We start from the raw sequence: 23,637 nt of genomic DNA, 5'->3' as shown, positions 1-23,637 counted from the left end.
GCCTGGAGTAGTTTCCTTCCATGCGTGAGCTGAGCAGTGCTCTGATGAATAATCAAGGGGACCCTGCCTCTGCAGATCACTGGAATTTTCTCTCTGGGCAACTCTTTCCTCGCCTGTGCTCTGTTCTTCGAATTCTAGCCATTTTGTCCTCTAGACCTTCATCTCCATCTCCTCAACTCAGGGAGTTTGCTGGGTTCTGCCTGATTCCCTTTCCCTTCTCCATGACCTGGACATTTCTCTCAAGGAAGTAACCTCAGGCAGTGGTGGGGCTCACCTCATTAATTTCTAGTCTTCCAGGGATCACTGCCCTTCACTGCCTGATAGCCAATTCCTTAAAGACTGTTGTTTCATATTTTTTCTCCAGTATTTTTGGTGTTTAGGGTAGGAGGCATTTCAAGTAAATCCAGTCCTTGTTATACCTTTTTGACCAGAATCACAAGTCCTTAATTTTCTTATCTTTAAAATGATACTTTAATTTTGGATTTACCTACAGAGTTACATAAGAAAGGAAGTTGTATTTTTAAATGTAATTATCTTCTTTATAGCTCATCTCCTTTCAAAGATTTATAGAGATAAAAATACAAACATCAGGTAAGAAAATCATGTTGGAAGGTAAGATGAAACCAAGGCTAATAGCCCCAAAGTTTATTTTGATATTCAACTAAAATTGTCAAGTGCCTGCTTTATGCCAAGTCCCAGGCAAGGTACTGAACAGAGCACGCCAGTAATGTTCTGTACTGTTGACAGAGAGCATGCAGACTTTGTCATGTTGCCAAGATGACATCACTCAATAGCTCAGGAGAGGTATAACTGCCTGATATTAGGGTTGAAATTCTTCCTGAGGATTCTCATAAGGGGCAACCATGTGATGCAGTGACTGGTTCTCTCATCCTTGACCTCTCTCGTCCTCATTTACACCTGTAACAGCCATTTGGTATAACTGCTTTATACTTTTCTAGGATCTGTACTTTCACTCTTCTGGTTCCTTCTGTCTGAGTTTCCTTCCATGCTGCTCTCCCTTCCTCCAGGAAGCCTTCCTTGATCCCCTCATCCAGGCTTGGTGCCTGTCTTAAGAGATTACAGAGTCCTCAGAACTGAAGGCTGGCATAGCTCTTGTGACATTGGGTGATAACACTTTGCTTGTCTGACTTCATGCCAAACTATAAGCTCCTTAAAGGAACGTATGATACTTTAATTCTCCATTCCCAGGGCCTTGGATAAAGTGTTTGGCATATAATCAGTGTCAACAATGTCCAATGAATGCATGGAATGAACAAATTAATCCTAAAAGAAATAGAAGAGCCAGATTCAAAGTCCTGTTTCTCGTAAGTTCTCTCAATATTTGTTTATGGAATGATGCTAAAGCACAGTTCAGGTGAGGCGTGTAGTATTTCAGGTACTCACTTAACTGATGGTCTGGCCAAAGATGATATATTTGAAATGTAAGACATTATTATTCCACTACTTCTAAGTTTTGTTTAGGCCTAACTCTCTTAGTTTATGTGGTCCTTTTATAGTTTCTCATGCTCATTTTATTATGTTACTAATAATACTTTCTGTGAGCTGAATGTTTTTGTCCTCCACAGATTCGTATGTTGAGGCCTAAATCCCCAATGTGATAGTATTTGGAGATGAAGTCTTTAGGAGGTAATTAGGTCATGAGGGTGCAGGCCTCATGAATGAGATTAGTGCCTTTATAAGAAGAGACATGAGAAATGATTGCAGTTTCTCTCTCCACCATGTGAGGATACAATGAGAAGATGACCATCTGCAAACCAGGAGGAATATCCTCACGAGACACTGGATCTGCCAAGGCCTTGTTCTTGGACTTCCAGCCTCCAGAACCATGAGAAAGAAATTTCTACTGTTAAGGCCACCCCATCTATGGTATTCTTTTATGGCAGCCCAAACTAACTAAGACAACACTAATGTATCTCATTTTAGTAATAATAATTATCTCATTAATAATACATTCCCTGAAAGTAGCTCCTCCCTCACTAGCACCCATTCTTTCTAGTATCTGACAATGGTACTGGTTATACAGAAGCCTTCAAGTTGAATAAATGAAAATTTTAAACCTTATAGAGCTCTGCGATCTTGCCTTCCTCTTTCATTCTGCCACACTTGTGTGCTTATATTATCTGATATGATGATAGCAATTCGTCTGACAGGAAAATTTAGGGATTATTTTATTTGAATGACTAATAGCATAATGTTTAAAGAAAATACTTGTGGATGATAGAAAATGATCACTTTTACCTTAAGTTATAGATTAAAGGAATTTTGGTTTGCTGTGAAAGGAGGTGGATGTCTTTTTCCCCATATAATTAAAAGTAATGGGATGAAAGGGTAAACATTAAGAACTCTTCTGGGAGGTGTAATGGTTTCCTCTCTGTTTTAGAGAAAGGAATGAGGGACCTTCCCCCACACTGGGGAATTCAGTGTCATATTCTGGCATAGAATCTGGTGGGCTGGGCCTGGCCAACTCTTATTCTCCCTGAATCAAATTCTGGCGATGAGGCGGACATTCAGCAAGTCCTGAATGCAGGACATGCACCAAGGGCACTCAGGTAAATAAGACATGACCTCTAACCTCAAGGAGAGGGGGGTCGAACCACTGGGTCCCTGAGATGGGGGCCTAGTTTGTCTCATTTAGTGTTTTAACTCCAGTGCCTATAACAGGACCAGATCTAGGGTACAGATTTTAATAAGTATTTACCAAATGAGTGAATGGGTTCTGTTAACAGCCTAGCAGAGCTGTAACTGGAAGGGCGACCAAATTTAGAAATTACAGAGCACGTATGATTAGTTCTGCCTGTGTTGGAATGTGAGGTGGAGGTTTTTGAGCACGAATCCATGGAGGAGGTGACATGTGAGTTGGGACTTGAAGGCTGAGTAGAATTTTTTCAAATGAGAAAAGGGCATTTCAGTGGTTGTCGGGACTGGTGGTGGGAAGATCTGCTAAGGCGCTGGTCTTGTAACCAAGACTAGAGAGGATATAGACCTGGCTGAGGAAAGTGTCGGTGGAATTGAAGAGGAGGGGGTGATTGAGGATTTATAGGAAAGAAACAAGTCAACGGCAGTTTGATGCTGACTGACACGCGCAGTGGAGACACGGAGGACTCAGGGAAGGCTCCAAGGAGGCTGTTAGGAGGATGGAGGGCGCTGTGCCACTCCCCGTTCCTTTCTACTCCACCCATTTTTCTCTCCCAACCAGAACATCAGCTTCCCGAGACAGCCTTGTCTTTTTGTTTACTGCGGAGCCTTCAGTACCTAGAACACTTACTGGCGCATTTAATTTTTGCTGAATGAGTGATTCAGATTTTGCAAAAGTCACCCTCAAGGACGATGGCATTGTCTTGACTCTACCTGCTTTGGTGAACTCTCCCTGCTTTGTGTGTGGTCTACATTCTGGTAGGGAGGACTTTTATGTCCAAACTTTACTCAGTTCTCTGTACTTGTCCATACTGTTCATGTTAGTGTTTTACTGCAAGCCTAGAGGTCAGAAGGCTATGTGCCAGAGTAAGACATTGAAGAGGTAATAAGTCTCCTTAGACTTTCACAGTAGGGTTTCCGTATTGCATCTGAGTAGTCACAGAACGTCGAGACTGGAAGGGGCCTTTAATTATAATGACTAATAACTAATATTTTTTGACAGCCTAGTACATGTCTGCTGAGCACTTTTTGGATTATTCATTTAATCTTCATAATAATTCTGTTTTATATAATCTTTACAGCAACCATTATTTTTATTTTCAATTTACAGATGCAAAAACTGATTCTCAGAGGTATTGTACGTTCCCCAGCTAGGAAACCCACCTGCTGATTTCTAATTACAATGAAAGAGCTGAACATGAATGTAAAGATGTGATGGTCTAAAAGCCAGTACAGGAGATGAAGACCTAAGGAAATCCCTTCTCCTGTGGTACTGTCCTCATTTTCAGGCTCCTGCTTGTACCAGCTCAGTTGCTTGCTGGACACAAAGATAATAGCAGATCTCAATGCATAGGCACAGGGTGAGATTCCTTTGCTTGAGGTTATAAATTCATCAGCCAGAGGGGAAGTGTTTCAGTAATGACTCTGAGTTAAAGGTAGGTGATCAGTCATGCAACTCATGTCTCTTGGCATGAGAAAGTCAACTTCCTTTGACATTCTGGGTTCTCAGGCATGAGCCCAAAATGTTGGTGCCAGAAACATGGATTCCTAGTTGAGATCAAACTCACACTTCCAGAGAGCAGAAGGTCAGAGCACTAAAATGGAAGCGTTAGAATTAAGCTGGCTTCCATCATAAAGCTTCATATAAATATTACACCCAGCTCTATAAGACACTCAGTGTTTGGTTTCTGAACCTATTAATACATAACGAGGCTACAATGTAATTAATATCGTTTGTTTTGATTTTCCGTTAAATCTGCTTTAGTAATAAGAATGCAAGGTAATTATCCAGAAAGCTTTTTCAACAAATGTCAGTTTTCATTGATTAAAAATCATCAGTGCTTCATTTGAAATGATATTTACAAGCATGCTTTAAGCCGAAATGAATAATTATCAGGTTATTGAACTGCGAGTTATCTGCAAAGAATTGTTTACTTTTTCTTTTTCTTTGTTTTGGTTTCGCGCTAAGGCTTGATCTCAAATAATAGAGGACAAAAAAACAGAGGGTGTTGAGAAGAAATGTCATGCTTTTGCTTCGAGGGATTTCATTTTCTTTATTTAATGTTGAAGCCACAGTTTCCCTCCTGTGTTGGCTGTGGAATCTCCAAAGCTGAAGTCTGGGGAGGTGAGAGCCAGACATTGTTGCTTGGGAGGGACTTGAAGCTGTCGTCGCCAGCCATCTAGAGTTCCTCTGTTTTCCTGGGATCCTGCTTCACTTAATGGTAGTTATGCTGAGCAGACTCGGGCGTTTCTTTTCACTCTATAATGGCTTTTTCTCCTACATATTTCTCTTTTATTCTTTCACATAAAACAGTGGGAAAGTAGTCTGTCATATGTTATTCAGAGTCGTGTGAATTCAGAGCCCTTTGTTTTTTTTCAGGGCCTAAAGAATGGGCACCACGACAACCCACCAATGTAGACTGCAGTGTATTCACGTTTACAAACAGACATGTGTGTACACATCAAGTGACCCAAATTATGCACTGCATGGACTTAAAAATAATGTCCTTGTGTGACTAACTCTTATTTGTTGTACTCCAATAAAATGACAAAAATCCGTGACTATATGCTCTCTCCATTCACTTACCCACTGTCCTTTGTCCCAGACACTCTTGGAGGTGTTTGAGATACCGCAGCAAAAAAGCTGCCCAAAGCCCCTACCTTGTGGACCTCACCTCTGAGCCCAGGAGACTGACAATAATGAACAACGTGTAAAGTATGGAGGGTGTCAGATGGTGATAGATGCTATCCAGAAGATTGAACTGGGCAGTGGATGGGGGGTGGGCCTGGGCAGGGAAGGAGTTTCGTTTGCTATTAGGTCATTGGAAAAGCCTTGCTGAGACAGTTGAGCAAAGCCTTGTAGAGTGTGAGAGTGAGCCACGTGGGAATCTGGGGGAAGAGCATCTTAGCCTCGGGAACAGGATGTGCGAAGACCCTACTGTGGTGGGAGGCTGGCTGTGGAAGCAGAAGAAGGAGGCCAGAGTAGCTGAGACAGGGCGCCAGAGGAGGACAATAGTAGGAGAGACAGTAGACGGAATTGGAGAGTAAAATGAAACACCCACTTCCTGACAGCTCACATCTGTCATAAAAGATGTACTGTAATGACTTGAGGCTAAGAGGCTGTTGATCTGATGGGCAACATATGTCCTTCTTTCTGAGTCTTTCTGTGTGAGCAGTATAGGAACTAAGCCACTAAATCAGTGACCATCACAACGGGACTACTCTGGGTTCTGGGATCCGGTCAGAATTCATCCCTGGCCATGGCAGTTAGGCAACTTGGTAATGTTTTTTGTGTTTTTTTTTTGTGGTACGCGGGCCTCTCACTGTTGTGGCCTCTCCCGTTGCAGAGCACAGGCTCCGGACGCGCAGGCTCAGCGGCCATGGCTCACGGGCCTAGCCGCTCTGTGGCATGTGGGATCTTCCCGGACTGGGGCACGAACCTGTGTCCCCTGCGTCGGCAGGCGGACTCTCAACCACTGCGCCACCAGGGAAGCCCGGTAATTTTTTTTTAAGAGAGAAGGTAACAAAGAGAAACAATATTAGAGATGAAAAGAATGACCATTTTGTTGTAATTGAAAGCAGTGTTGGACATAGGTACAGGTGTATGCGTTAAAGGTGACAGGGCTTTCAGATGAAATTCTGAGTTTTCTTCTACATTATGGTATTTTGGTAACTGTCTTCATAGGAAAAATGGACCAAATTTTTGAATATCGTATTCTTGATTCCTGACACTCAGGGTGTTCTGTCTCTCCTTTTAGTTTTTCTTGGGTTCTCCTTAAACAGCAGGAGAAAACCGAGTAGCATGTTTGGTTGAATGATTAGATTAAGGTGATGGGGAGAGAGGAAGGGAACTCAGATTGTTTTGGGTTTTACTTTGGCTAGGCACTGTACTAGGGATTGCACGTTACCTTCTTTTGTCCTCACGACTCTCTGAGGTGGGTGGGCAAACTGCTCAGCCCTCTAAGCAGCCCTCTCTGTGCTTCTGACTCCATCACACCTCCATGGAAGGAAGATTCCATTAAGAGATAAGGTAGAGAGTGCGAAGGTGTGAAAAATCAGGATCCACATCTATTAATGGTGGCTACCGGGGAATGAAATGCTAATTCGAGGTATTTTCTTACCTCATTAGAGAGAACACCCTCTCCAGGCGCCTTTAGGACTTGGAACCATCACCTCCCTCCAGCATCAGGGAGCACTGCTTGCTTTGGTTACAGTTGTTGTCTGTCAGAAGCACAAATCTTGAAAATACCCAAGGACCCAACCAGTAAATGATCAAAAAGTTTGCACTTAGGGTGGATGAAAATCTGGGAAATGTGAAGACCCTTAGTAATTCTATGGCATCAGAAAATTAAATTTCTGTAATAACAAATTACGATATAATGAGGTCACATTAGTGGAATAAGAGGCCCAGATGCCTCAATGATTTAATCTCTCTCTTCACATAAGCTTGCACCGAATTTTAATGAGTATTTTGATTGATAACATATTTAGTTCAAAATAGGTCTTTGAAGACAGCTGTAAGAGTATTAACATTTAAAAGATGCTATGATAGAAATTCATTTCATTAAGTAGCTGATAAGAAAAAAATTACTGTATAAACCTGCTAGTGTCAGACATCCTGTTATGACCCATCTACCCCTACTGAGCAAAGAGGCAGTAATATATCTTTATTGGACTATTTTTGAACACTATAGGAGCTCATTTTCCTGATTTAAGAAAAAGCCAAGTGACACCAATGAACCAGGTACAGTAAATGCAGTAAATTCAAGAAAAGAGAATTTCAAGTCAAAGCTGCCTAAATATGAAATGGCTTTGGTGCTTCAGCTCTTGGTAAAATTGCAATGGCTTTGAGGGCTTAGGGATTATCCTGGTGGGGCTGAAAGCTTAGACCAGTGCTATCCAATAGTAACATAACGTGGGCCACAAATGCAAGCTATATATATACTGTTAGACATTCTAGTGGCCAAATTAAAGTAGTAAAAAGACACAGGTAAAAATAATACATGTGATTTAACCCCAGCTGTTTAAAATATTACCATTTCAACATGTAATCAACATAAACATTATTCATGAGATATTCTATATGTATTTTTTGCACTAAGTCTCCAAACCACACCCTAGTCCTTCTTCTGCTCCAGAGAATGTAGAGCAAGTTCAATTCCTCATCCGTATGACAGCCCCTTTCACATTCTGCCAAAGGTCTTTCCTCCCTAAGTCATCTCTGACATACTAAATACTCAAATTTTAATAACTCTTCTTCTTTTTTAATGTGGTACGCGGGCCTCTGACTGTTGTGGCCTCTCCCGTTGCGGAGCACAGGCTCCGGACGCGCAGCCTCAGCGGCCATGGCTCACGGGCCCAGCCGCTCCGCGGCATGTGGGATCCTCCCGGACCGGGGCACGAACCCGTGTCCCCTGCATCGGCAGGCGGACTCTCAACCACTGCGCCACCAGGGAAGCCCTCTTCTTCTTTTGAGTCTTTATATTTTCCTGGTCACTGTCCTTTGGATGTCTTCCGGGTTAAACAAGTAACCTTCAAAAGTTTGATTCTCAGAATTGGTCTTAATGAGTGTAATGGGACTGTCACCCACCTTGAGCTGAATTAATGCCCCTAATAGTGCAACAAGCTATTAGACCAAGTTGATAGTTTACTAGATCGGACAGTAGACTCAATTAAAGGGTTCAGGGTGAAACTGTCAATTTCTTCTGCCAAGAGATGCCCTGAAGCCAGGGGTGTGTATATTAAATAAAGCTTTAATTTCAAGGCCCTCTCTTGCATGGGCCCCTCCAAGGCCCTGGGAGGGCCTTAGCAGTATATTCATATGGTCATATCATGTTGTAATTTTACAAAAGTGAGATATTTTACTGTCTTTTTCCACTTTGACTTAACCTTCGTGTTTCTCCTCATGTTTGGAATGGCTGTGGATGTTTCTGGAACTGAGCTAAGGAGGAACTGAGTTGGGAATGTACTTAGTTTGGATTCAGTGAGACAATTATGTGGTTTAAAGTCATTTCATGCATTACAACTGGACACATAGATGTATAGTTGTTTCAAGCTGACCAATGTAGAAATGTGTTCCAGAAATCTTTCTCCTTTCCCCTGGGCCTACTCAACCTGCATTAAAACACAATTGTAAGGTCAGAGATTGTATATCAATATGACATATACTATAGATCCTAGACCGAGAAGCTACACTGTGCAAATTTCTTTCAATCATCCATGTATAACTGCAGTGATGATTTTGTTCTTATTGACACAGTTAAAACAGAAACTGTTGGGACTTCCCTGGTGGCACAGTGGTTAAGAATCTGCCTGCCAATGCAGGGGACACGGGTTCGATCCCTGGTCTGGGAAGATCCCACATGCCGCAGAGCAACTAAGCCCGTGTGCCACAACTACTGAGCCTGTGCTCTAGAGCCCGCGAGCTACAAGTACTGAGCCCACGTGCCCAGAGCCCGTGCTCCGTAACAAGAGAAGCCACCGCAGTGAGGAGCCTGTGCACTGCAATGAAGAGTAGCCCCCGCTCGCCGCAACTAGGGAAAGCCCACGTGCAGCAACGGAGACCCAACGCAGCCAAAAACAAATAAATACATTTATTTAAAAAAAAAAACAGAAACTGTTGTCAGATATATACTTGATAATAGGATATATACAGTTATGACAACATATATATTTTGTCTTTTTTGATGGACTTACACAAAATAGAATTTATCAGACTTCCTGTGTTTTTAGGATACAAACTTGTAGTTGTACTATAGTGAGTAGGTCTTCCATAAGAAAATCAGTTGAAAGATATTTCCCCAAGTTTGGCAGTAGTACTGAAAATTTATGTGACATAAAGAGTAATGATGTCAAAGGAATTATGAAATCAAAGGAAACTTTCTACACGAGAAATTATGAAAAACAAATTTCGATCAACGAAATCAATAGAAGATTGAAATATCTTTCTGTTCTCTCTAGAAAAATATTGCAAAATTAGTATCATATGAAGAAGTGATTCAAGAGTACATAGCCAAAAACCTGTAGGAAAATCGTATTACACAGCTATGTCAGGTAGTAAATTGATATAAATATTATGTTATTTTTCTGGTTGTTGTGATATTTTTGGTAGTTACCAGTTTTTTTCAGTTTATTTATTGTGATTTCTTTTTTCATTCTTGTTAAATATGATTACTTAGTAAATAATAATTATTATTTAATGAATAATGAATACTTAATTTTGTGTTGTAACTTTGCACTCTGGAAGAGTCTTTTCTTCTGTTATTTCTAAAGGTTTCAGGTCCCACGAAATCTGGATCCACTCCTACCTGCAGCAATCCTGTTGGTAAAAACTATCCATCACTCAAAACCAACATCAAATGTCACAAAGAACTTTGACCAGTGTTCCTTTTACTTATTTAATCAAGGAATTAAGTAAAATTTTGAGAAAAAAGACCAAGGACAAATTTTCCTAAGCCTGTTAAATTATTTGGACAGTGTTGTTGTGAGGATTAAATAAAAGGATATTTAAATAGTTTTTGGAATATGGAGGCCCTCAATTAATGTTAGTTTTATAACTGTTATAGATTTTATTTTGATTTTTAATTTTTAAAACTTCTTATTTGGAAACAATTTGAAGCTCACAGAAAAATTACAACAATAGAAATAGTACACAGAATACCAGTATACCCTTTAGTAAGGTTGACCTATTTTTACTCTTGCACCCCATTTGCTTTCATTTGCTTTATTATTTAATCATCAATCCCTCTCTCTCTTTTTCTCTCTGTTCTTGGACACTATCAACTTTAGTAAAAATAATGTTGATACCATTATTTTACTGTCGTTATTCCAGTTTTGTTAAGTGTTTCAATAATGTCCTTTACTGAATTGTTTTTCCTTTTATTAAAGAATCCAATCTAGGATCAGCTATTGTATTTAGTTATATTTCTTTAACCTACTTTAATCTGGAAAAATTTCCACAGATTTTATTTATTTTTTATGACACTGGCACTTTTAAAAGAATTCTACATCCTTTCCTCTCTTTTAATACAACTCTCTCTTATTTTGGGATTGCCCAAAGTTTCCTCATGATTAAAATTAGGTTACATTTTCCAAGATGGAACAGAAGAGATGTTTATGTCCTTCTGAGAGTGTTGCTTCTAGACATACACAATGTCCATCTGCCCCTCACTGGTGATGTTAATTTTGATTACTAGGTAAAGGTGTTACTTACTTTGTCACTGTATAGTTACTACTTTTTCTCTTGCAACTACTAGACTTCTATAGGGAGGCACTGTAAAGGTTATGCACATATTGTGGTTGGTCCTCATCAAAAATTTCCCCTATATTTAGCATCCATTGATAATTCTTGCTTGAAACAGTCTTTATTCCAATGGTGCTAAACTGTAATTTTCTAACTACACCTTTCCAATCACATTTACCTATTGGCTCTTGAAATTGTACTGTAAGCAAGAGCTTTGTCTTCTCCATTATTTATTTGTTTAGATGCTTAGTTATCTATTTGTTATCAATAGATTCATGAATTTCTATTTTTGCAGTGGTCTATAATTAATTACTGTCCTTAATTATTTTGATGTTTAAATTGTCCAAGATTTGCCAGTGAGCGCTCCTTCATATCCTCATGACATACAACTACTGTTTTGTTGTTGGTGGTGATTGTTTTTTTTTTTTTTTTTTTGCGGTACGGGGGCCTCTCACTGTTGTTGCCTGCCTCTCCCATTGCAGAGCACAGGCTCCGGACGCGCAGGCTCAGCGGCCATGGCTCATGGACCCAGCCACTCCGCGGCATGTGGGATCTTCTCGGACCAGGGCACGAACCCGGGTCCCCTGCATTCGCAGGCGGACTCTCAACCACTGCGCCACCAGGGAAGCCCATGGTGATTGTTTTAACATTTAACATTTGGGGACTCACAGGGTACCCCAGGTTGATTTTGTTCCCAGCTTGCAACAGGCCTGGAGTTAGCCATTTCTCTGAAGAGAACTATTTCCATTTGGTAAAGAATGATATTAGGGACCAAGATGTTTTTGATTTTTGATAGAGATCAATATCACTTTTCTAAATGAATTATTCCTGGATTCTACCTTTTTTCTTTTGAAAATCAGAATCTCTCCCTTATTCAAGTCTTCTACAACTTTTTCATAATTACTATCATTCTGCAAGTTTATATTAACAGACCCTTTATTAGTTTAAGATGTATTTTACTTTGACCCAGTGACTTGAATTCATTTTCCATTGTGGGATACTCTTTATTAGCTCATCTTTTTAAAAATTCTATATCTTCATTGCAGTGTAGTTTTCTGTCTTTCCTGTTTTAAATGCATTGTGCTTAATAATGGGAATAGAAATAAAATATGATTTAATTAGCTATTTATTTTTATCACCCTTTTAAAATGGAACATAACATACACACAATAAACTGCCCAAATCTTAAGTGTACAGCTCAATGAATTTTTACAAATTAAGTACACCTGTGTCTCTACTATTTATATCACAGTATAAAAACTTACAAACTGCCCAGAAGTTGCCCTAGTGCAGTCTATCACTCATTACCTTCCTCAAAATATCCATTTTTTCCAACAATGTTTTGTAGTTTTCATTGTACAAACCTTGTACATCTTTAGTTAAATTTATTCCTGAGTGTTTTATTTTTTATATTTTATAAATGGAATTTTCCTTTTTATTTACTTATTTTTAAAACTTATTTATTTATTTTTGGTGGCGTTGGGTCTTTGTTGCGGTGCGCGGGCTTCTCATTGCATCAGCTTCTCTTGTTGCGGAGCACGGGCTCTAGGCACGTGGGCTTCAGTAGTTGTGGCTCACGGGCTCTAGAGCACAGGCTCAGTAGCTGTGGCGCACGGGCTTAGTTGCTCTGCGGCATGTGGGATCTTCCCCGACCAGAGCTCGAACCCGTGTCCCTTGCATTGGCAGGTGGATTCTTAACCACTGTGCCACCAGTGAAGCCCTAAATGGAATTTTCTTAACATCATTTTAATTGTTTAGTGCTAGAATATAGAAATGCCGTTGATTTTTTTTGTATATTGATCTTGTATCCTGAAACCTTGCTAAACAAATTTATTACTTCTTCTGTTTTCTTTTTTTTTTCTGTAGAATTTTTAGGATATGTACGTATATTTCATCAGCAGGTAGAGAAAATTTTATTTTTTTCTTTCCAATTTGGATGTTTTTATTTCCATTATACTTTTAATTGCCTTGGCTAGAACTAATACAATGATGAATAGATATGGCAAGCTAGCCTTGTCTTGTTTCTGATCTTAGTGGGAAACTTTTTATTCTTTCACTATTAAATATGATGTTATCTGTGGATTTTTTTGTAGATCCCTTTTTATCACGTCAAGAAAGTTCTCTTCTAATCCTAGTTTTTTGAGTGTTTTTAGCGTGAAAGGGACTTGGATTTTGTCACATGCTTGCCCTGTGTCTATCAAGATGATCATGTGGTTTTTGTCCATTAATCTGTTAATGTGGTGTATTACATTGCTTGATATTCATGTGTTTAAACAGCTTTGCATTCCTGGGATAAATTGTACTTGGTCATGGCATATAATCCTGTTTATAGTTAGCTGGATTTAGATTTTGTTGAGGATTTTTTACATTTATATTTGTAAAGGATATTGTTCTGTAGTTCTCTTTTCTTGTGATGTCTTTGTCTGGTTTGAGTGTCAAGGTCATACTGGCCTCATAAAATGAATTAGGAAGTGTCCCCCGCCCCCCATATGTATTTTGGAGGTTTATTAAAGAATGGTATTAATTCTTTAAATGTTTGGTAGAATTCACCAGTGAAGACTTCTTATCTTGTACTTTTCTTTGTAGGAAGGTTTTTTTGTTGTTGTTTTCTGTTTTTTTGTTTGTGTGTTTTTTTTGTTACTGATTTAATCTCTTTAGTTGTTACAAGTTAATTCAGATTTTCTATTTCTGTTCTCAATTTCAGTAGTTTCCATCTTTCTAGGATTTTTAACATTTCATCTAGATTATCTAATTTATTGGCATAGAGTTGTTTATAATAATCCCATATAATCCTTTTTATTTCTGTGGTTGGTAGTAATGTCCCTCTTTCATTCCAGTTTTTGGTTTTTTTCATCCTCTTTCTTTTTTGCTTGATCAAACTTTTTAGTGTTTTATCAAATTTGTTGATAATTTTTAAGAATCAACTTTTGGATTCATTAATTGTCTCAATTGTTTTCATATTATATATTACATTAGTTTTCACAATTTTTTTTTCTTTTATTTGATTTGGATTTAATTTGCTCTTCTTTTTCTAATTTCTTTAGGTGAAAATTAGGTTATTGAATTAGGATTTCATTTTTTTAAAATGTGTACATTTAAAGCTATAGATTTTCCTCTGACCACAACTTCACCTGCATATCATGAGTTTCGGCATGTTGTGTTTTTGTTTTCATTCATATCAAAGTATTTTCTAATTTTCCTTGTCATCTCTTCTTTGATCCATTGATTATTTAGGAGTATGCTGTTTAAGTGTCATATATTTGTGGATTTCCCAAATTTTCTACTGTTTTTAATAGTTAATTTCATTCCATTGTGGTCAGAGATGTACTTTGTATAATTTCAATTCTTTTAAATTTATTTAGGCTTGTTTATTGGCCTAAAGTACGTTCTACTCTGGAATATGCTCCATGTGCACTTGAGAAGAATGTGTATTCTGATATTATTGGATGTAATGTTCTATAGAAGTTTATTAGCTCAAACTGGATTGAAGTGTCAAGGTCTTTTATTTCATTATTAATCTTCTATTTAGTTATTCTGTTCATTATTCAAAGTGGGATATTAAAGTCTTCTACTTTTATTGTCGAAATGTCTATTTCTCCCTTCAATTCTATTAGTTTTTGTTACATGTGATTTGGGGATATCTCGTTAAGTGCATATTCATTTATAATTGTATCTTCTTAATGAGTTGATCTTTTCATCATATAATATTCTCCTTCGTCTCATATAATTTTTTTCATAAAATCTATTTTGTCTGATATTAATACAGCCATTGACCAACTCTCTTTTGGTTTACTGTTTAGATAAAATATCTTTATTTATCCTTTCACTTTCAATCTGTTTGAGTCTTTAAAGTGAGTCTCTTATAGACAGCATATAGTTAGATCATTTAAAAAAATCCATCTTGCCAGTCTCTGCTTTTTGATTGGAGAGTTTAATCCATTTACATTTAAAATAGTTACTGATGAAAAATAACTTAATTCTGCTGCTTTGCTGTTTGAATTCTATGTCTCATATCTTTTTTTGGTGTCCTTTATTTCCCCATTACTACCTTCTTTTGTGTTAAATATTTTCTAGCCTGTTATAGTATACCTCTTTAATTACCTTGTCATTCATTTACTATACATTTTGAATTATTTTCTTAGTGGCTGCCCAGGAGATGACAATTAGCATCTTAATTTATAATAATCTAATTTGGATTAATACCACTTAGTTTTAAAAGTATATAAAGAAATTTGTTCTTGTAAAAGCTTGTTCCCACCTTTGTGTTGTTATTGTTACAAGTTCATCTTTATACATTGTGTGCCTTTCAACACAGATTTATAATATTGCTTTATGCAATAATCTCTTAAGTAAGAAAGGAGAAAAAAAGTGTTAGAATAATAAATTTATACTGACTCCTGTATTTACCTATTTAGATACCTTTATTGGTGTGCTTTATTTCTTCATGTGATTTTGAATTACTCTTTAGTCTTTCCATTTCAACCTGAAAACTCCCTTTTAAATTTCTTATATTGGAGGTCTTCTAGTGATGAATTATTTCACTTTTTATTTATCTGAGTATGTCTAAATTTCTCCTTCATTTTTGAAATATAGGTCTGCTAGTTATAAAAGTTTTGGTTGACAGTCCTTTCCTTTTAGCACTTGAGTATGTCATCATCACAGTCCTCTGGCCTCTGTGGTTTCTCATGAGCTATCAGCTGTTAAATTTAATGAGAATCCCTTGTATATGATAAATCACTTCTTTCTTGCTACTTTCAAGATTCTTTCTTTGCCTTCCAGTTGTTTGATTATAATGTGTCTAGGTATGGATTTGTTTGTGTTTATCCTACTTGGGCTTGTTGAGCTTTTTTGATATGTAGATTTATATATTTTTTAATCAAATTTGGGAAGTTTGAGGTTATTATTATCAAGTATTCTTCTTTTTTTTTTTGCGGTACGCGGGCCTCTCACTGTTGTGGCCTCTCCCATCAAGTATTCTTTCTTTCCTTTTTCTCTCTCCTTTCCTCCTGTGACTCCCATTAAGCATATGTTGATATGCTTGATGGTGCACCATAGGTATCTGAGACTATTTATTTTTCTTTCTTCTTTTTGTTCCCCAGATTTGAAAATCTTAATTGACCTATTTTAAAGTTCAATGATTCTTTCTTTTGCCCGCTCAAATCTGTTGTTGAGCCCCTCTAATGAATTTTTCATTTTGGTTATTCCACTTTTCAACTTCAGAATTTCTATTTGGTTACTTAAAAAATTATTTCTAGCTCCTTACTGATATTCTCCATTTGGTGATATATTATTTGTATACTTTCCTTTTGTTGTTTAGACATGGTTTCCATTAGTTTTTTTGGTTTATTTTTTTGGTGGTGCGCAGGCCTCTCACTGTTTTGGCCTCTCCCATTGTGGAGCACAGGCTCCGGATGCGCAGGCTCAGTGGCCATGGCTCATGGGCCCAGCTGCTCCGCGGCATGTGGGATCCTCCCGGACCGGGGCATGAACCCGTGTCCCCTGCATCAGCAGGCGGACTCTCAACCACTGTGCCACCAGGGAAGCCCCCATTAGTTTTTTGATAATATTTAAAATGACTGATTTAAAGTCTTAAGATGTCCAGTAAGTACAGCAGCTAGTCTTCTTGGAGAAAGTTGCTATTGACAACTTTTTTCCACATATGGACCATATTTTCTTATTTATTTGCATGTCATATAATTATTTCTTTATAACTGGATATTTAAAATGATATAATATGGCAACTCTGGAAATAAGATTCTCTCCCCTCCCCAGGGATTATTGTGGCTATTGGCTGTTGTTGTTGTTGTTGCTATCTGTATATTCATTTGGATATTCTAAATATATAATAATATGTTTTTCAGCAATTAGTGTTTTATTACTCCTTTAAAAAATTTTATATGTGTATTTCTTCTTCTTGTCGTATTGCACTAGTTAATTCCTCCAGTGAATGTACTGAAGTGACAGAAGATATCATTGTCTCATTTTTGATTGCATAGAGAATGCTTTCATTTTATCATTATTATGATCTTTGCTTTTTTGGAAATGTACTTTTCACATTATATTATCATATTATAATTAGTTGCTAAGACTTCTTTTGATTTTACTCAATTCAATTTTTAAATTTAATGTAACTGTTGGGAAGTTTAATTTTTTTCAAGTGTTTTACACAGGTTTTCAGAAGAGAGATTGGTCTATGATATTTGTTTCTTTTAATGTCTTTGTTAGATTGCAGTATCCAATTTATGCTTGCCTTGTAAAATATAATGCATAAGGTTTTCTCATTTTTACTTCCTAAATCAGTGTAAAACTAGGGCATTTTCCCCCTTATGTTGAAGAATGCACCAGTTAATCCATCTAGTCGTGGAATTTTCTTTGTAGAAAGGTTTCAAGTTAAAGACTTTTCTTTCTCTTTTTGACTTATTTCACTCAGTATAATATTCTCTAGGTCCATCCATGTTGCGGAAAATGGCAGAATTTTATTCTTTTTTATGACTAATATTCCAGTGTGTGTGTGTGTGTGTGTGTGTGTGTGTGTCACATCTTTTTTATCCATTTGTCTGTTGATGGGCGCTTGGGTTGCTTCCATATCTTGGCTATTGTAAATAGTGCTGCTATGAACATTGGGGTGAATGTATCTTTTCAAATTAGTGTTTTCATTTTTTTCAGATGTATGCACAGGAGCAGAATTGCTGGATCATATGGTAGTTCTATTTTTAGTTTTTTGAGGAAACTCTATACTGTTTTCCATAGTGGCTGCACCAATTTACATTCCCACCAACAGTGTACGAGGGTTTCCTTTTCTCTGCATCCTTGCTGTCATTTGTCATTTGTTGACTTTTTGATGATAGCCATTCTGACAGGTGTGAGGTGATGTCTCATTATTTTGATTTGCATTTTTCTAATAATTAACCGTGCTGAGCATCTTTTCATGTGCTTATAAGAAAAATATCTTCTCGAGAAGAAAGATATCTTCTCAAGAAAAATATCTCTTGTTTGTTCTTTTTCTAATTCTATTTTAGGTTGTTTATTTGAGATTTTTCTTTTTTCTTAAGGAAGGCACGTATTGCTATAAACTTCCCTCTTAGAACTGTCTTTTTTGTATCCATAGATTTTGGAGTGTTGTGTGTCCATTTTCATTTGTCTCAAGTTATTTTCTGATTTCCTCTTTGATTTCTTCATTGACCCATTGGTTTTTCCTAGCATGTTGTTTAGTTTCCACGTGTTTGCTCTTTTTTCATTTTTCTTTCTGTAATAGATTTCTAGTTTCATACTGTCGTGGTCCGAAAAAATTCTTGATATAATTTCTGTCATCTTAAATTTGTTGAGACTTGTTTTGTAGCCTAGTATGTGATTTATCCTCGAGGATGGTCCATGTGCACTTGTAAAGAATGTGTATTCTGCTGTTTTTGGATGGAATGTCCTATAGATATTTATTAAGTGCAGCTGGTCTGTTGTGTCATTTAAGACCACCATTGCCTTATTGATTTTCTGTCTAGAGGGTCTGTCTATAGATGTAAGTGGGGTGCTAAAGTCCCCTACTATTATTGTATTATTGTCAGTTTCTCCCTTTGTGTCTGTTAGTATTTGCTTTACATATTTACGTACCGCCTTATTGGGTGCATATATGTTAACAAGTGTAATATCTTTTTCTTATATTGATCCCTTTATTATTATATAATGCCCATCTTTGTCTTTTGTTGTAAAGTCTATTTTGTCTGATATGAGTATTGTTACCCTTGCTTTCTTATGATTTCTGTTTGCATGAACTATCCCTCCCTTAACTTTCAGTCTGTGTCTAAAGTGAGTCTCTTGTAGGCAGATTAGAGACCTGACTCATGGTTATTTAAAGTGTTTAAAATTTTAATTGTTTTTATAATTTTCTAAATATACTTTGTTACTGATTTCTCATGTATATTTCTTCTGTTGTTAGAGGAAACATAGTCTATTTAACTTCAATTCTTTCAGTTGATGCTTCTCAAATTTATTTCTCAAGCCTTTTACTTCCCTTGAGCCTTAGACTTTATCACATACAACACAGCACATACACCCATACACACACTCACACACACACACACACACACACACACTTTTAGATATGATTATAGAAGGATAGAGCATTGAGTGAGAAGCCCACTTCCCTGTGGTTACAATCTTAGAAACACTAACATTCAGGAGGAAGAAGAGGATCTAACTAAGGACACAATGAAAGACTGGAAGAAAGCACTTTTCATTTTCAGAAAGCTAAGGGATTAGTGCTTCAAAAAATCAGCACAGGTGTTTGCCCAAATAGATACTTATTATCTGGTTATAATATCACTTTTTCCCAAAATAATGGCATGTAAAAAATGTGGCTGAGGCAGCAATTCTCACCCTAATAGAAGCCTTTTCAAAATCACATCTTATATCGTAGTGTCCCAAACCATTACGATCCTAATAGGTAGAGCGTTAGAGAGTAGGGAAACGTGACTATGGAGACACGTTCTCTCTTTTTCAAAAGACAAAGGTAAAAAAACGTACTGCAGGGAAGCTAATAACAAAGCTTGGCTTACAGGAACAGTCTAGTTCATGTGAGAGACAAAAATGAACTTTTTTCTTAGGCTGAAGACATAATGAGCTTTTCCCAAAGTCTAGAAACTCACACACTTCCTAGTTTGAAGTCATTAGCATATCATGGCACACCCCTTTTCTAGTTTGTTAAATTGTGATAACATTTCAGTAGAAGAAGTGGGAGCCTGACCTGCTGTTTTTCACTTCTTGCCTGAGTTACATACTAGAGGGTTCAGGAAATAAATGTAAGAAGCACATGACCTTTTAATTTCCCTTTCCAGATTTCCAACATTTTCTGGTTGCTTAGGTATATTTTCTTGGAGAAATTGCATTGGAATGCTTATAAAAGACACACGTGGAGAACATGTCCAGTGCTTTTTATAAAGACTAACTTCTTCTTGCTAGATTTTCACTCTGGGGGTCTGTTACATTTTAGGAGAGAGGATTTGACCTGGAGTGAGGTGTGTAACCACAGAACTCTGGCATACTGTTATGGCAAAAGACTACTCGTGACGAACTTGTTACCTCTAACTTATCTGCCTTCTAGGGAGAATGGGCCCTGTTGGTGCTCAGGCCTTGGTTCTGCTAAAGGCCTCAACGAGTTTGTGTAAGAAAGTTTGGGAGAAGCAGAATACCATCCCTTTTTTGGTGCTAGGATTTTGGAAGAAAAGGGAGTCTGCTCTGCCTGGAAGAACTTGGAGGGTGAGAGTTAAGGTCCAGCATATGCTCCAGAGAGGAGAGGAAGCAAGAGAGTGGAGGGAGGGAGATGATGGCTGGAGACTGTGACACATCCCAACAACCACATGTATCTTGAATAATTTTTTTAAAAAAACTGACAAAGGACTTGGAATAGTGGAAACCGGTGACAGGGCAGAGCTGCATGCCCAGAGTGATGCGTGGAAGGAAACAAGACAGACTGTAAGAATGATGCAAGTGGACCTTCTGCTATAGTCTCTGGAGATTGGCAGGAATGTGGGGCAATCATCAGGCTTTCAGCAGCTGAAGAGTGGGCTGGGGTCCAGGCCAAGTAAGCCTCAGTCTCCAAAGGGCTTCTTCTGACGTCTCTACATTGATGTGGCATCTCCTCTTTTCTTTCCTATCCCTCCTATCTCTTCACCTTCTCCATCATTCTTCAAAATGTAGAAAAAAAAAACCCCAAAAAACAAAAACTCCAGACCTTTAAAATTTGTAGACAGAAAGTTATTTGGAGGAAAATCCAAAGATGACAGAGAAATTAAACTTGAAATTTTTGGAAAATTTAGAAACTAATAGAGTATAAACAATTGGAGGGAGGGAAATGGCTGCAGTGTCCTGTGTGTATGACGTTGGACCTGGTGTAGTAATCTACATAGTCCATAAAAGCAGTTAACTGATCCTAAGCCATTTTATTTTCCCTTATATGTACTGTGCATTGATTAACATATAGTAAAAAAAGTATTTTCTTAGGGGTCATATGTTGCTATCCTAGTAAATCATCCTAGTAAAACGTGAGAGCAATAACTATGAGAATAAGTTTTATTGATTTGAAAATGATATATTTCCCAAATAGTTTTCTTCCTTTACTTATACCTATCTAATTATTTCTCACAGTTATATATTTGTGTTTGGTACCTATGTGTATGCCTTGTGCCTGTCTCATATATATGTGTGTATGTATGTATGTATTTTTAAGCTGGCCATTTTTAAACTTACTGCTTACATTGACATTATGAGCTGTCTTAAATTATTAGTAGTCCTGTTCGACATGGAGTCATCTATGGATATAATGAACACATTCTAAATAATATTTAGTCAGGACTTCCCTGGTGGTCCAGTGGCTAAGGCTTCACCTTCCAATGCAGAAGGTGCAGGTTCTCTCCCTGGTTGGGGAGCTAGGCCAAAAAACCAAAACATAAAACAGAAGCAGTACTGTAACAAATTCAATAAAGACTTTAAAAATGGTCCACATCAAAAAAATTTTTTAAAAATAAATATTATTTAGTCCAATAATACTGGCCGCAGCAGCCTCTCGGAGGACATTATTTTGTGCCTTTTTGTGCATCACCTTCTACATTACCAAATTCAGTCATTTCTTTTCCACTTGATCTATCACATTTGACATAGATGATTAACTTCTTAAAACACTCTTTTTTGGGACTTCCCTGGCTGTCCAGTGGTTAAGATTCAGTGCTGCCAATGCAGGGGGTGTGGGTTTGATCCCTGGTTGGGAAACTAAGATCCCATATGCCCCATGGTGTGGCCTCCCCCCCCCCAAAAAAACACTCTTTTTCCTTGAATTTCCAGATTTCACTCTTTTCTGGTTCTCTCAAGACTTTTCTCCTTGCCTTTTCTCAATTACAGTTTACTCTGCTTTTTTGGCCAGACTGATACAGTGGTACTGGAGGCTCTCATGTTTAAAACCAAGCAGGGTCCTCTGGCTCTTGTAGCCAATGTTGCCTTCAAAAGAAATTCATGGCTCCAGCCCCAGCTTCTTGGGATCCAACTCTGACTTTAGCCCCTTGATAGTATCCTGGCTGGGGTTCCCCACTTCCAACAAGAGATTCAGACATTTTAAAGTTCATAAACCTTTAACTAAGAAGGGATCCTAGAACTTGAAGCTGTATATCTACAAGTTCCACTCAGCTGCCTATCACCTTTCTTTCACTCACTCACTCATTCATTTATTCTTTATAAATTCCACAAAGGAGCTAGTTCTGCCTTGTTGCTCCTTCTGTTTCCAGAGCTACCAAAGTTATGGCTTTACCACCGTAGGCACTTGAGAACTCTTTGTTAAATGGGTGAGTGAAGAAATGGATGAATGAATGACGCTTCTCCAAGTTGTTTTTCATTACTGTATGTATGTATAACTTATTTATAAAGATGGCTACAAAGCTTCCTCTCGTCCCGGATGCTGCCCCTTGGCTGGCTAACTGCCAGTCCTCCCACCACAAGGTGGCATGTATTTCCTCTCATCCGTACCTGGGCCCTCTGACTTCCTTTGACCAATAAAAATTGGTGGAAGTGATGCTGTGTGACCTCTGAGGGAAAGCAGTAAGAAGCTTTGCATCCTTGCCCTCAGATAGCGTGTAAGGAAGCCTGCCTGGCCAACTGGAGACCAAGAGGCCATGAGGAAGAGGACCAAGGAAGCCCACCTGACAGCCAGCACTTACTGCCAGACCTATGAGTGAAGCCGGAAGTGTTGAGCCCGGCCAGCCATCCCAGATTAATGGAGCCGTATGAGCAAACCCAGGTGATGGCATGAGAGGCATCACCCAGACAACCTGCAGAGTCACATGAGATGACACATTGCTGCTTCTTTAGGCACACGACTTAAAAGATGGCATGACTTTAAAGAGGAACAAGTCAATGTCGTTCCCTTTAAGGAGCTTATAATCTGCTGGGAAAGACATGTCACATACACTAAGTAATTTCTGGTTCTCATGTGAGTAGATTATGGGTCCAGTTGTAAAATCTTTCTCCTACAGATGTGAATAATTCTTGGCAGCTAGGAAAAGGACATCTAACAAAAACAAAATGAAGACAGAGAGACCTTGAAAAAAATCACATTTAGCCTAATAAACATGAAATATTGGAAACAGGGGAAGATACACATGCATAAAGCTAGGAAATTGGAACCATTTATTTTATGCATTATTTGGAAAGGAAGTATGAATTTAGTACTGTCCTAACCATCTCAGCTTTTCTCCATGGAGCATGCAGGAAGAATATATTTACACTGGGTTCTGTACAGATATTACATATATTTTACATACAGGCTCTGACAGACTCAGTTCGGAACGAAGAGTAACCTTTCAGATACTTTTCATTGCGTTCATATTATAAACTCCATTTGGTGGGTGAATGTCACTGTAAGCCTCACCATTCATATGCTAATGTTATAAGTTGGCGTTGTCAAGAGAATCATGCACAGGCTTGAGTACATGTGTGTGTGAGTGAGTGATATTTGTGTTTGCCAAAGCGGCATGTGCTCCTGAAGGGAGAGTGTGTCTTATCTTACTAGCTGTCTGGTCTCAGTTTCTCTCTCTAATGTGCCAGGAAGAAAATGTCTTTATCACTGAATATTTTGGTGATGCATAGATTCCAGGATGCCCTCCAGTGTTATAAGACATCTGTGTGTGTGTGTGTGTGTGTCTGTGCATGTATGTATGTGTACATATTAGGCTGGGAGATTAGCATGCTCTTTGTTTCTGTGT

Source organism: Monodon monoceros, unplaced genomic scaffold (genome assembly GCF_005190385.1).
Source record: "Monodon monoceros isolate NGI ecotype Baffin Bay Population unplaced genomic scaffold, NGI_Narwhal_1 Super_Scaffold_14, whole genome shotgun sequence".
In the NCBI taxonomy this organism is placed as follows: Eukaryota; Metazoa; Chordata; class Mammalia; order Artiodactyla; family Monodontidae; genus Monodon; species Monodon monoceros.
This window is presented reverse-complemented; position numbering follows the sequence as displayed.